The sequence below is a fragment of the Heptranchias perlo genome, chromosome 7 (assembly GCF_035084215.1).
Source record: "Heptranchias perlo isolate sHepPer1 chromosome 7, sHepPer1.hap1, whole genome shotgun sequence".
In the NCBI taxonomy this organism is placed as follows: domain Eukaryota; kingdom Metazoa; phylum Chordata; class Chondrichthyes; order Hexanchiformes; family Hexanchidae; genus Heptranchias; species Heptranchias perlo.
Window position 1 is genome coordinate 49,787,239 of NC_090331.1, and position 15,232 is coordinate 49,802,470.

Here is a 15,232-nt window from a genome sequence, read left to right on the forward strand (position 1 = left end):
TGCACCAATGTGACACTTATGGTTGAATTTAAAATACTGACAATCAACAATCTTTTTTATTTTTCCATGCTAAAGTTTACAGACTTTGAATTTTTTAAATCATTATCAACAAAAATCTAAATATTGGTTGGTAATAAGTTGTTAACTTATATATCTGCTAAATATAGATTAGTTTTATAAAATTGATTGTCGTTGACCTGGTTCTCATTGTGTATTCTTCATCTGAAATTTGGGACAAGTAGTTACAATGTTAGATGTTTTAACTCCGCATACAGGATTTCTCATCTATGATTTGCCACATACACAAAAAAAAATACCGTTGTGATTAATCATTAAAACTGCAAATCATTTGTACTAAAATAAAATAACGAGGCTTCAGTTCTTATGTTTATTCAGGAAATGTGGTGATGCTCAATTACATCTTCTGAGGAAGGAGCAGGCTTGATAGGTTAAATGGCCTTTTCTCATTGCATGCTTTCTTAAATTATTAAAATTCACCCCTGTGGATCATTAAAGGGAAAAATATTCTTAAATGAATGCATGCTTTTGCCTGATGGCTCAGTGTCTGAATAAACCACAGGCTCACATTGAACCGGAAGGTGCCAGGTTCATAGGAACATAGGCATTTTTGAGAACAAGAAAAGGCTCTTTTGCCCAACAAACATACCCACTTTTCATTGATCTGAATTTTATCTCCCCACCATATCCTTTCATCTTCTATTTCTCAACAGCCCCATGCTGGGATCAAAATTTCTGTCTTCACCAATTTTAGCCAAAAACATATACTTCAGTAAAATTGGGGAATGTAGACAGAAAGCACCAATAGATCATTTGTCCACGTTTACCGTTGTTCTAACCACTTCTGTGTGTCCAAAAACTGTGTTAATAAAAAGCCAGAAAAACAGCTGATTTTTACTTTTCAAGATCACTAATGATGAAGTTGAGTAGTTTTGTGCAGCTACACAGTCAAATTGAAAAATGAGTATTTTACTCCAAGTCAGACCTGTTATTAATGAGCATAATGAAGGGGAAGATTTGAAAGTATCATCACAGGCACAGAAAGAGGCCTGGGGCCAGCTTATAGATCACACTGCTGGCTAGAAATGAGATATTGGTGTACCATGGGTGGTGGTTGGGGGGGGGGGGGAGATAATGAAAACAAAAGAAAAATCAAAATAGATTTGATGAGATAGTTAGAAAATTGATGATAATCCTATTCTACTTTAAACGCAACTAGCCAGCAGTGGTGAACTTAGACATTTCTGAAGAAGGATGCGAGTGCTAAAGGTGCAAAATTTATTTTCTAAGGTGTCTGGAGACATGCCTCCCTCAGAAAAATTAAATTTTTGAAAGTCTGATTCAGACCCAAATATGATGTACTTTTATTGATGATCATAGATCTAGATACCCTAATATTAGCTTTAAAAGCACAACAATATTGATTTAAAACTAGTTCAGCATTTTCCTATAAAATTTCGATCGACATAGCTTCTGATAACAATTTCATGACTGCCATTTCCAGCATTCACATTTCAGAACAAATTCGGATGCCTTGTTATAAAAGGATGATTTCAGCTTCCAATGGCAGGAAGTTTTGAATTAAAGTTTCATAAAATCTGATCAGACATGTTTTTAGGTTATTGAGCTGGCACATTCATGTTCATGGAGAGATAGATGGATGTTGTGATTGCAGTGCAAAAATAAATCTTATTTCTGGAGTGTAGATTGTTAATGTCAATTGAGACATGCCATCCAAGTACTAAAGTCAGATCATTCCATATAATATTGTGTTGGTCACATTTGATATGTAGAAGTGGAAACCTGAGCTTCATTTAATTTCAAAGATAATGGGGCAGAAACTGCTTGGAAAAGAACAGTGAGCTCAACAGCGCTCACCGTTGTTAGTGGCAAACTCGAAGAGCAAGGTCTGGCATTCGCACATGTGCAGTGAATCGCAGAAATCCAGAACTTGCTCCTATTTGTTTGCCGGCGATATGACAACTTTGAATGAAAGGTATATTGCCGGCTGCAATCGGTGAAATCACTGAAAAAGTGCCAACTTGCTCATCTGCCCAGTTGGAAAATAAGTAATATTGCCACAAAATAGGCTTAAAAAATACTAGGTCTAAACTACAACACATTTGGAAGCAAAAGGTAAGTTATCAGGAGGTTTTTGAAGGTAGGCAGAGATGAAGGAAGGGTTTAGGATGAAAATTCCAGAGAGCAGGGCTGTGTTGGCTGAAGACTGTGCCATCAATGGTAGAGCCTATAGGAGGGTGCACATTAGTCCAGACTCAGAAGAGCAGAGGGTGTGAACTTGAATTGATTATTGAAGGAGATTGCAGAGGTAGAGTGGAGCAAGGTCATGGAAGGATTTTTAAATGAGACATGTGATTTTGAAATCAATGCATTGAGGAATGGGGCATCAGCGGAGGTGGGCAAGATGGATGGTGAAGTCTTAGAAGGTAGAGTGAAAGAGAGAGAGAAAATGTAGGCTGCGGAATTCTGGATGAGCTGGATAAGTTTGTCTATCGGGCATCTGAAAGTCTCAAGCTCATAAAAAAAACAAAAGTCCATCTAATTCACCTGCCCACTGTCCTTGCTATTGTAACTGATGATGTGTTGCTCTTCAAAATACTTGTCTGATTTGGCCATGAATAGACCTAGGCTTCTTGCCCCTATAATCGTCTTTGATAAGCGGTTCCAAAAACTCAGTGAAGTAATGGTTTCTTCCAACCCTTTTCAGCTAATACTCATGTCTCCTTGTTTTACTATCCTGTATCAAATCAAATAGCCCTGAATGATCCTCTATGTCCCTTATCAATTTGAATATTTTAATGATATCCTCCTACATCTTTTTCAAAGAGTCCCAGCTCTCTGAGTCTATCCCTTGTTTTAGTTTCTAGTCCCTTAATCATTCTAGCAGCTCTTCTCTGCACCTTTTCAATCTTATCAATATTCTTCCTGTACTAAACTTACATAGTACTCCAATTGTGGCTTGACTAATACCCTATAGCGTCAGGATAGCCTCCTGCGATCTACACACTATTGCTCTTTTTTTACAACCAAACATCTCATTTGCTTTCTCGACAGTAGCCACCATTGACTTGATGTCTTGAGGGATCTATCTGCTATGACTCTCCAATCCCTTTCTGATTCCTCTATGCCAGCATTTGCCAATTATCCTATGATCCTTCTGCTTACTTCGTATATTTAAGTGCAAGGCTTTACATTTATCTACATTTAACTACATTTGGAAATTGTTCTCTCGCCTCCGTGAACAAGTTGTTTCCCTGTTGCTTGTTCCCATCACCCACCACATTAAAAACCCCTCCTACTATGTGTCATCCACAAACTTTGAGATGGAGCTACCAACACCCTCTTCCAGATCATTTATGAAAATGTTGAACGTGCCAGCCTTGGCTCAGTGGTAGCACACTATGAGTCACAAGATTCTAGGTTCAAGTCCCACCCCACAGCCTTGAGCACATAATCTAGGCTGGCACTTCAGTACAGCACTGTTGGAGGTGCCGTCTTTTCGGATGAGATGTTAAACCGAGACCCCGTCTGCCCTCTCAGGTGGACGTGAAAAATCTCATGGCATAATTTGAAGAAGAGCAGAGGAGTTCTTCTGGTGTCTTGGATAACATTTATCCCTCAATGAGGCCTCAGAGTTAAAATAGTCTGGGCCTCATTTCTGCAGCAGGGTGTGAGTTTAACACTCACCTTGCTACCCACCCACCCCAAAACCCACCCGGAGTTAAAATGAGGGCCACCATCTACTATTAACATTGAAAACCGGATCATAGTTTCACACTTTATGCAAGCATTTTTACTTTGACTGGGCCACTTGTATTAATGGTGCCTTCTTCTTGACAGGGGCAGTTATTGGTGCTTGTTTTTGTTCTGGTGGCATTAGGCTTAGTGCCCGGCACTACTCTATTAGCCAAGACAAAATAGTCCCACAGCTTATTTCCTATCCATCACCAAATTCCCAAGTAGCTCTCCTCTACAACTACCAAGTCCCCCATTTGGAGATGTTTCTGCTACATCTTTGTGCAGGTATTCCCCACCTTAGAAAATAATTCCATACATATCCCAGCAATGACAAAAACATCTTGCCAAAAAGAAATCTGACAACTGTTTTATAGTTTAATATTCCTGGGCCTCCCCTTGATACCTTCTGTTGTGTGCTTTTCTAATTCCAGCATTTTTCTTCTACAATAACTGGAGGATCTGAGGTGGCTGACTTAGGTTTTGCAGCAGGAGCCTTGGGGGACTGAAGTGGTACTTTCTTGTCATTGGTTGTGGGACATGTCCTCTTTAAGAAAAAATTGAAGAGAATGAAACACTTGGTGCACCATCACATGGAATATCAAATTTCAGAAGGCATTCTTTAATGGGGATAAGAACAGGTACTGGCAAGGAAGTCCTCCTTTGCTTCCCTACATATTCAGCTGTGAGTAAAAGAACATTTGCAGAAGGATATGTGAAAGGTATTGTGATACCTTGCGTACATAGATGGTAAATTGCAAATGGCATTCGACGTAGTGAGGGCAAAGTGGCTGCAAATGGGAAACATGCTTATTACCATGCTTATTGAAAGGTATGATGGCCTCTTTTTACCTTGGATGGCCTGGAGATGTCAGTGAACTTCTGTGAGCATGGAGTAGCCATGTGAGGGTTGCTAGAAGTGGCACTCACTGTCAAAGATACCTCCTTCAACGGGCCTTCATCATGCCCTTTATGGGTCTCCTTTCCTTGGGGCCAAAATCTGGGTACTACTAGGAAGTTACACTAACTGCTGGAAGTGCAATTTCATTGCTAAATCCACCACTGAGAAAAATCTAGACCTCTATTCTTAATTCTTTAATTTTTAAATGATGTCCCATAATTTTTGAAATCTTCATCAGTGTGAACAATCTGTTTGGATCAACGTCATCAATCCCATTCATAATTTTGGGTCCCCTTGCAATCTCTTTTCGAATGAGAACAAGTTCAACTTCCTTAAACTTTCCTCACAATATCCTGAAACCCGATATCATTCTAGTTGCCCTGTGCTGTATGCTTGCAAATCCACAATATCCTTGCTGTGGTATTGTGACCAGTAGTGCACAGAGATGGGTCTCCCAGTGCCTTATACGGAAACAATATCACTTCTTTTGAATTGTATTTTATCCTTTTTTTAATACATTGTTGTTTTAATACAACCTTATCTTATTTGTGTTTTTATTGCAGCCACTATCAGTTCTTATTCATGGCTACCCTCTTCTTGTTGGTTTAAGCCAATTTTCTATCTACTGCTCTATTTTACCCCAATTTCATGACTCTTTACCTTGGTCATGAGACATAAACTGACCACAGTAAACTGGGTTGAATTATTAACGGGTAAACCTACAGGCAAACAGTGGGAGGTATTTAAAGAAGAATTTGGTACAATACAAGATAAATACATACCCCTAAAAGGCAAAAGCTCCACTTGTGTAGTTAGACAACCATGGTCAACAAATGAGATAAGTGGAAATCTAGCGGACTGGGAGAGCTATAAAAAGCAACAATGGGACAGAAAGTATTAAGAGCTGCAAAAAGTGAATACAAAAAAAACTTGCAAGTGATGTCAAGGCTAACAGTAAACATTTTTATAAATATATTAAGAGAAACAGAGTGGCTAAGGGAAATGTGGGCCCATTAAAGACAGACACAGGTGACACTGTAATTGACAATAAGGAAATGGCAGATTTGTTAAATGAGGACTTTACATCCGTGGTCACAGTAGAGGAGGAGATGAAAACATCAGCCGTACAATGGAAACTACAAATAAATCAATGGGAAGGACTTATTGGATTTAATATAAGTAAAAAAAATAGTAATGGAGAAAATAATAAGACTTCAGATAGAGAAATCTCCAAGACCTGATGGTTTCCATCCCAAGGTATTAAAAGAAATGTGATGAAAATGTGGACACATTAGTAATAATCTCCTAAAGCTCTCTTGATTCAGGAATTGTGTTGATGGATTGGAAAATTGGAAATGTCTCTCCATTATTTAAGAAGGGTGGGAGAGAGAAACCAGGTTACTACAGACCTGTCAGTCTAACGTCAGTTGTGGGGAAGCTATTAGAATCTGTCATTCGGGACAGAGCGACTGAGCACTTGGACAAATTTGAGCTGGTCAGAGTGAATCAGCATGGATTGTGAAGGGTATCATATCTGACTAATTTAGTTAAATCTTTTGAGGCGGCGACTAACATGGCACTAGAGATTATTAGCAAAAATGAAGGTGTATGTAATTGGAGGCAACCTTGCAGCATGGGTTGGAAGTTGGTTATGAGGTAGGAGACAGAGAATAGAGATAATGGGTACATACTCTGATTGACAGGATGTGACTAGTGGTGTTCCCCCGGGATCTGTGCTGGACCCTCAGCTTTTCACCATATTTATCAATGACTTGGCTGAAGGAATAGAGAGTTGTACATCAAAGTTTGCAGATGACACTAAGTTGGTAGGCACAGTAAGTAGTGCAGATGTGAGCAGGAAGTCACAAAGGGATATTGATAGGTTAAGTGAGTGGGCAAAACTGTGGCAAATGGAGTTCAATATGGGGAAGTGTGAGGTCACCCACTTTGGATCCAAGAAAGATAAATTGGAATATTTTCCAAATGGTGAGAAACTAGGGATTGTGGAGGAGCAGAGAGATTTAGGTGCCCATATACACAAATCATTAAAAGCTATTGGACAGGTACAAAAAGCAATCAAAAATGCTAATGGAATGTTGGCCTTTATCTCAAGGAGATTGGAATACAAAGGGGTGGAAGTTATGCTTCATTTGTATACAGTCTTGGTCAGACCCTATCGGGAGTACTGTGTTCAATTCTGGGCACCGCATCTCAGGAAGGATATATTAGCCTTGGAGGGGGTGCAGTGCAAATTCACCAGATTGACACTGGGGTTAAAAGGGTTAAACTATGAAGGCAGGTTGCATAAACTTGGCTTGTATTCCCTTGAATATAGAAGATTGAGGGGTGATCTAATTGAGGTGTTTAAAATGATAAAAGGATTTGATAGAGTAAATAAAGATAAACTATTTCCTCTGGGGGGTATCCAGAACAAGGGAGCATAATCTTAAAATTAGAGCCAGGCATTCAGGAGTGAAATCAGGAAGGGCTTTTTCACACAAAGGGTAGTAGAAATCTGGAACTCCATTCCCCCACAAGCCTGTGGATGCTGGGTCAATTGAAGCTTTCAAGACTGAGAGTGATAGATTTTTGTTAGGTAAGGGTACCAAGGGATATGAAGCAAAGGCAGGTAAATGGAGTTGAGGTACAGGTCAGCCATGATCTAACTGAATGGCGGAACAGCTCGAGGGGCCGAATGGCCTACTCCTGTTCCTATGTTCCTAGTGAATAACATTCAACATAAAACTTGTTAAAAGCTCTTTGAAAATCTAAGCATATAACATTCAATGCATTTCTTTTGCCTACTATGGCAGTAACATCTTCAAAAAGCTCTAGCTCATAGGTAAGCATGATCTGCCCTTCCTGAATCCATGCTGGTTGTCCTTTGTGCTTTTCCAGGCATTCTCTCAAAGAATTCCCTAAAATCAATTCGAAGATTTTTCTACAACTGACGTTAAACTGACCAATCTATCGTTCCATTCAAGTCTTTCCACCCTTTTTTTTAAAAGGAGATCTGTTTGATACATTTCAGTATTAAGGGTTCTCTATCAAATCTAGTGAACTTTTAAAAATATAATTTAAAGGTTCACTCATTTCTACTCTCGCTTTCTTTAAAACTTATGTATGTTTATTGTCTAGATGTGGTATTTTCTCAGTTTTTAGAACATCTAATCTTTTTGTGGCTAGTTAGTGTGACAATGATGATGTTACAATTGGTTTCAGTGTTCTTAGAATCAATCAGGGTTCTAGATCCTGATTTTTGCAATTATCTGTTGCTGCCAAAATTGTCCTACAGAATAAGTGGGGCAGATTCAGCAGCAAGACAACTAGGTTATATCAAAGAAATACTTACAATCAAAGCAGCAGTAATGTAACGCTGCAGCTACACTCCAACTACTGGTCTCACATCAGTATCCTTAGTATCAGTTCCAGCCAGATAGTTCCTTGTTTACACTGCTCTGCTGCAATTCTGGGGAGGGGGAAAATTCATTTTGGGCGGTAATTTGAATCGGCAGCCCGTCTTACACTCCGCCTAATTTACTTGCCGTGGAATTTAACCCCCTCTGATTCTTCAGCCAGGGAAGGATTCTGCATATGCATGTTTACATACATTTGCAAAGATGCTGTCCCAGCATTTAAATTCTAAGATCTGGAAAATCTTCAGGCATGATCCCGGCAGTAATGCAGAGATCGTGCCCGCTATGGAACTCTGCCACTGATCTCACCGAAGTTCGTGGGTCAGGGCATGGTCTGGAGGAGTGAAACTTTGGTAGTGTGGAGGTGCATTTGCTGAAGACACCATAAATGCCAGAGTAGCTGACTGGCCTGGAAGAGGAGGGAACCCCTTCCCCCCGGGAAGAACAATTTGGGTGCCCGAGCCGCCACCTTACAAAGGGGTTCCCTTAAATCCTTCAGCACTACGTGGCCTCCTCATCTTTTGGGGTCCAGGCCTGATTCCAACCCTGGCCTGGACTCCATGGTGGGTCCCATTTCTACTGGGATTGGGCAGGTTCTCTTAATGAATCCAGGTTTACCTGTGCCAATTGTACTTGGGATCCCAACTGAGGGCCAAAATATGACAGCTTTTGACATAGGGAGTCCCCACCCACTTTATGTCAAAGGCCTTGAAAATGTGGGTGGAGGCTGTGCCCCTTGGAAACTCGCAATGAGAGCTCGGTCCCGTTTATGCTGGGTCTAGATTGTGTATATGGCTGTTCCAGTGGACTTCCTGTGCAGTTCCAACAGGAGTCCACTAGAATGGTCATGCAATTTCAGGGCCTAAGTATTTAGAGAATGTGGGCGGCAGCATCAGGCTGGGTTCTGGCTCCACATTTATACTACAACTTTAGTGTTGCACTGATGCTAAACTTGTATTGTAACCTAACATAGATGGGATATCAAAGAAGAAACTACTGAAGATTCTGAGTAAATCTTAGATAAGGGTTAGTTAACCATTTAAGTTTGGGCCATATGCATAGCATGAAGTAATTGCATGATGTACAATAAGGCACAAATATAATATTGTGGGTCAGTGGGCTGGACCACCCCCAACTAATGATGACGGGCTAATTTTAACCTAACCTGCCGATGGGAAGCTGACAGAATTGAATCAGCCCCCCATCTTATACCCTGTCTGATTTTACTCTCCATAGACTTCGATAGAGAGTAAAATCAGATGGCGTGTAAAACAGACAGCCAATTCGATCCAGTCAGTGTCTTTCCAGATTTATTAGGTTAACAATATCCCGGAGGTTTCTAGGTGTGAATATGTAATGATGGAGAGAAAGCATAAAGGGAAACTACAAATAAAAAGTTATAGCTGGAAAATTGCAACATTTACGAGTCAGGAGAAAATTCTGCCACATACATTTTACTTTAGTAAAGTACTTCTGAAATTTTTAAAGAGTTAACATTTTATAAAATAAAATATATAATTAATTTGTCTCTCATTGAAAAAAAGCTCAATTTTAACCACTATGCAGTTAAAAAAAAACCTTAAGATGTCTCATGAAGTTCTCATTAATTCCATCCACAGGGATGACCCCAGCCCTGTCACCCTAATGTATAGAACTATAAAACTATGTATGACCCTTCACTGCATTTACCTGTGAACGTTGTGAAATGCATATTATAGTATATACCATGTCCTTAGAGTGTGTGTAAACTTTGTAAAAATTATATATAAAAAAGGTCTGCAAAAAAAAAACTGGCATTAGGTTTTTGACTGCTGGACCTTCCCAGTGGAAATTGCATCACTGACTGGTGTACCTAAGCACATTTGTGGACAGAAAAAAAATGGTGGCTTGTTTCACCAGCAGCAAATGTTTATAATTGTTGCCAGTGACACATCTACTCTCAGAGGTGGTTTTCTGCTTCTCTAGTATTAGCAAAACCACCTTAGTACTTAATACTTTTAGTACTGCTGTTGAAGCCTGGACTGTCATTCACAGCAGTATTAGATTGAGTAGAATGGGCCTATCCTCTCTGGAGTTTAGAAGAATGAGAGGTGATCTCATTGAAACTTATAAGATTCTGAAGGGGCTTGACAGGGTAGATGCTGAGAGGTTGTTTCCCAGGCTGCAGGATCCAGAGCTAGGGGGCATAGTCTCAGGATAAGGAGTTGGCCATTTAAGACTGAGATGAGGAGGAATTTCTTATCTCAGAGGGCTGTGGATGCTGAGACGTTGAGTATATTCAAGGCTGAGATAGATAGATTTTTGAACTCTAGAGGAATCAAGGGATATGGGGATCGGGCGGGGAAAGTGGAGTTGAGGTAGAAGATCAGCCATGATCTTATTGACTGGTGGAGCAGGCTCGAGGTGCCAAATGGCCTACTCCTGCTCCTATTTCTTATGTTCTTATAATTTAAAGGGAGCATAATGCTCTACCTGCAAAATTGTGCAGTGGTTAACCCCTTCAAGTTCAATAGAAGGATAATATTATGGTTGACATGTTTGATCTTACTGCTAGTATAGTTGTGGTAAATGTGTGCTAAATAATTTTAAAATTATTAAATATGATGATCTGAAATCCACAAATGTTATTTTTAAATAGAAAACATATTTTCTACAAATCAATTTTATCTAATATTTTATTTATTTTACAGGATGTTTTCAATTTTTAGATCTTTGGCAAAGCAACAATAGGAAGGCTTCTTTGTTTTTTTAATTTGCTCTAAAATGCACTACACATAATCTTTCCAAACTGTTACCAACTTAGAGTTAAATGGCTGAAAGAGGCAGCTGGTCACACCATCTGTTTAAAGATTTTAGGGGCCAAAAGAAACAGGTTACACCTTTAGCCAAGCCAATTCTTTCTTTACCCCCTTCTACTGATAGCCTGCAGTGGGCTAATCTAAATTTCACGCTCTGATTTATTCAGACACTCCTACAGCTCCTGCCACGGACTCAGCTGCCATAGACCTGCTCCTCCCAATTTCCATTACTCCCTTCACCCCTGCCAAAATTGCCTCCCTTCTCAAACAGTCAAATAAAGACAGGGAAAATGTAGATATTTGAAACACTTATCTTGAATAAGTAATAGATTTACTAAGTATTTAGGTTTTTGCATACAGGGACGTGCTTGACAGTGCACCCATCAGATCAGAACGATACATACATTTTTTTTGTGAATGGTTATCATTTTAAGTTCCTGAGCTTTTTTTTCACTGCTGTGTGTCAATGCAAATGAAAGCAATTCAAATGTGTGAAAAGAGGATTAGGATGCACCAAATTGCAGGTGTGAGGAAGCTGAAACAAAAGGCACAACATCCTAATGGCATTTCATGTCATTAAGAAGTCTTTGATGCTCCAATTCTATTCTCTTTCTCTTTTATTCCTTACTCTGAGCCTTAGTCTTCGTCTGTTAAAGAACATATTTTTGCATATCTCTTTAAACAACTGTAATTTAACACATCTGTTTGCTGTTTTTGCTACTCTAGTTTCCATAGTATCAAGCATTATCATAGTTTGGAATAGGATAAAGCTTGTGAAGCCACTATGAAAGCATTAGTAATCTTTTATTTATACTGAGAAGGAAGTGAAATGAGAAAGTGTTACAGACCTGAACAGATTGCTTTATACTAAACAGATCAGAATTGTACATTACAATTGCCTGAGTAAAACAGATCATGCTGTCAAAGTAGAACATGAGGATCACATTAGTCAGCAACTAAATTTGCCACAAAGTGTAAGAAACATAAAACAGCAGACTGATAGACCTATTTGTTGCTTTCCTTTGTTCATATGGTTACCAGGCCACACAGGCAGGAAGTCATTTTTCTGAAAAGCTTGGCCCCAGGTGTTCCCAATAACCGGCTCAATAAGGGTCTGATGATCTGCTTATCAGGAGTTACTGAGGCACGTCAGAGTACTTTGTATCAGTTAATAGATGCGCACACATATAGATTATGAAGAGTTGTGAATGGTCAGCCCTGAGTAGTTATAACTTGAAACATAAGCAATCATGAAATAACTAAAAATAAATTAATTATGCAGTCCAAACTCAGAAAATTATACTAGAGATCTGCAGTTTCAGTTTTAATGCTTCAACTTTTCCAGGAGTTTTTCAACAATTATTTTCAAAAGCATGTAAAATGCAACAAGAAAAATATAAAAGACAAAAGTTTGGTTGAAATTAAAAAACAATGATGTGATATTTCTACTTAAGTTGACAAAAGCAATGTACAACTACAAGTTCCTTGACCGCTCCTTCACCAGTTTTTGGTTTCTTATACATCCTGACAGTCTCTTGGGTTTCTTGCACATAGTGTACCGCACATGATCTTCTGTTTTCTTCCCGTGTTATGAAGTGACTATTTGAGTTAATTGAAGTGACTATACTTAATGAGACAGAATTATTTTCAATGCACGAAGAGCAAGTGCAACTTTCAAGCAGAGAATAAAAACAATATAAAAAAGGAGAAAATTAGGAAAATGAGTGGCTTGAGAAAAAAAATGGTAATTTTTTGGACCCCTGAAAATGCACTATTTGTAATACAGCAGAGTGCAATACTATATCGTAAGATATAACTTGCCACCTTTGAGGTAGTGGAGCAATAGGTTTCGAAGACCACATAACCACATGAATTATTAATGATGTAAAAATCAATATTATTAAAATTCATATGTCTGTAAGAATATAATACTGATGATTGTAGAGATTTCTGGTCTTCCTGATTGTTCCATGCTAACCACATGGTCACATATTCACCACTGACCAATCAAATCCCAATGTATAGCACCTTTAACATAGAAAATGTCCCACAGTGTTGTAGAATTGTCAGAAAAATGGATTCCAGGCTAAAAGAGAAATTAACAGGGGTAACCAAAAGCTTAATCAAAGAGGTAACGTCTAAGAAGGATCCTAGAAAAGGAAAGAGAGGTGGAGGGACAAAGGTATATAAGGAGGGAATTCCAGACAGTGGGACCTAGGCAGCAGTTACCAATGGTGGGGCGATGGGAGAGAGATGTATAAGGGGCAGAAGTGAGAGAAACTGTTCCAGTACAGCTACAACACTGGCATCTACCCAACAATGTGGAAAATTGCCCAGGTATGTCCTGTCCACAAAAAGCAGGATAAATCCAATCCGGCCAATTACTGCCCCATCAGTCTACAACACCACCTGCACATTCCCCTCCAAGTCACACACCATCCTGACTTGGGAAAATATCGCCATTCCTTCATCGTCGCTGGGTCAAAATCCTGAACTCCCTACCTAACAGCACTGTGGGAAAACCTTTACCTCACGGACTGCAGTGGTTCAACAAGGCGGCTCACCACCACCTTCTCAAGGATAATTAGGCATGGGCAATAAATGCTGGCCTAGCCTGCGATGGCCACATCCCATGAACAAATAAAAAAACCCAGAAAGTTCAGGGAGGGTTGTAGGCTAGAGGAAGTTACAGAGATAGGAAGGGATGAAAGGAATCTAAACACGAGGATGAGAATTTTAAGTTTGAGATGTTGAGGGACTGGGAGCCAATATCAGTCAGTGAGCATAGGGGTGATGGGTGAGCAGGACTTGGTGTGGGATTGGATACATGCAGCAGAGCTTTGGACAGTTGGGCTTTATGGAGGTTGGAAATTGGAAGACAATCAAGGAGAGAAATGGAGTAATTGAGTCTGACGGTGACAGAGGCATGCATGAGGATTTCAGCGGCGGATAGGCTGAAGTCGGGTGGACGCAGGTGATCTTAAAAAGATGTCAGTAGGTGTTCTTTGTGATAGATGGGACATAGCGTTGGAACCTCAGCTCAGGATCAACCAGGACACCAAGATTGTGTACAGTCTGGTTTATTTTGAGAAAGTTGTTGGGAGGGTAATGGAGTTAGTGGAGAATGTGGCAGGGCCGAAGGAGGTAGCTTTGGTATTCCCGAAATTAGCTGGAGCAAGTTAAGACTCATCCAAGACTGGATGTTGGACAAGAAATCTGACAGCACAGAGATAGTGAAGGGTTGAGAGAGGTGGAGGAAGAAAGGTAGAGCTGGATGCTATCAGCATGCATGTGGATTCTGACCATATTGCTTTGGATGATGCCGTCATGGGGCAGCATCTAAATGAGGAAGACGAGGTAGCCAAGAATGGATCCTTGGGGTCTCCAGAGCAAATGGTGCAGGAATCAGAAGAGTTAAGAGTGGAACAAAGGGAAGGCAGATCCACGGAGGTTTACGACTGAAGAGAAATGTTGAAGGAGGATGGTATGGTCGCAGGCTGCAGAGAGGTCAAGGAGAGCAAGGATGAATAATGCACAAAAATACTCAAGGCAACCATTTAAAAAAAAATGTTACTCTCTATCCATACTTCCCATTATTTTTTTACACCACTTCCTTATTTTTAAAGTTCCTTCTTCTATCTTTATTTTTAACTTTCTAGTTTTAGTATTCTTCACTTTTTTTCTCTCTTAAGGACAGTTACTGTTTGCAGCCTCTCTGTTCTGCCTGACCTGAATCTCTCCTAACCTCTGAACCCAGCTGAGATCCCAGCCTGTTCACCCTCTCTGCTTTTGTAAACTCAAATTTACCTCTCTTCTGAGCACTCATGGAGCTGAGACTGGGAAATTAAATGTAAGGAGTAAAGAAAAAGAAAGACATACATTTATATAATGCCTTATCACATCTCAAAGCACTTCACATACAATGTTTTACTTTGAAGTTCAGCGACTGTTATGTAGGCTGTGTGAATTTTAATAGCAGATTAGAAGTAGATTCAGAAGAGAACACAGAGAGACACTCAAAGGTGTAAAAGATCAGAAGAAATAAAGCAAGTCAACTGCAAAAGTGGAAAAAACACAAAACAAAGAAGAATGAAGTGTGTGACAGGTATATAGAAAGAAAGGAACAGGGAAAAAGACAAACAGATGCAGAGGCACAGATACAGAAACTGTATGACAGACACGCACACACAAGAGAGAAACATACTGAAAATAGAGGAGACAAAGGGAACAACAGATTTAAGGAAGAGGAAAACAGAAAGAGAAAGATTCAGAGACAGGTAGATTCAGAGAAGACAGAAAAAGTAGTCTATATTTTCCTCTTGACATTATAAATGGGTTAATGT

At 39.6% G+C, this 15,232-nt stretch overlaps 1 protein-coding gene across 11 annotated transcripts in view; it reads right to left on the reverse strand.

The window, feature by feature from the left end:
* Nucleotides 1–15,232, reverse strand: part of myo3b (myosin IIIB) — a 494,517-nt gene that overhangs the window by 9,628 nt on the left and 469,657 nt on the right. Inside the window, exon 37 of one of the 11 annotated variants that reach the window (XR_010963430.1) lies at nucleotides 5,458–5,542. The exons of 9 other annotated variants lie outside the window; for them this stretch is intronic. The gene's annotated coding sequence lies outside the window, so the exon portion shown is untranslated. Of the gene's footprint in view, nucleotides 1–5,457; nucleotides 5,543–11,756; nucleotides 12,489–15,232 lie in introns of those variants that run through there. One more of the 11 variants, XM_067987491.1, reaches the window with a different exon arrangement.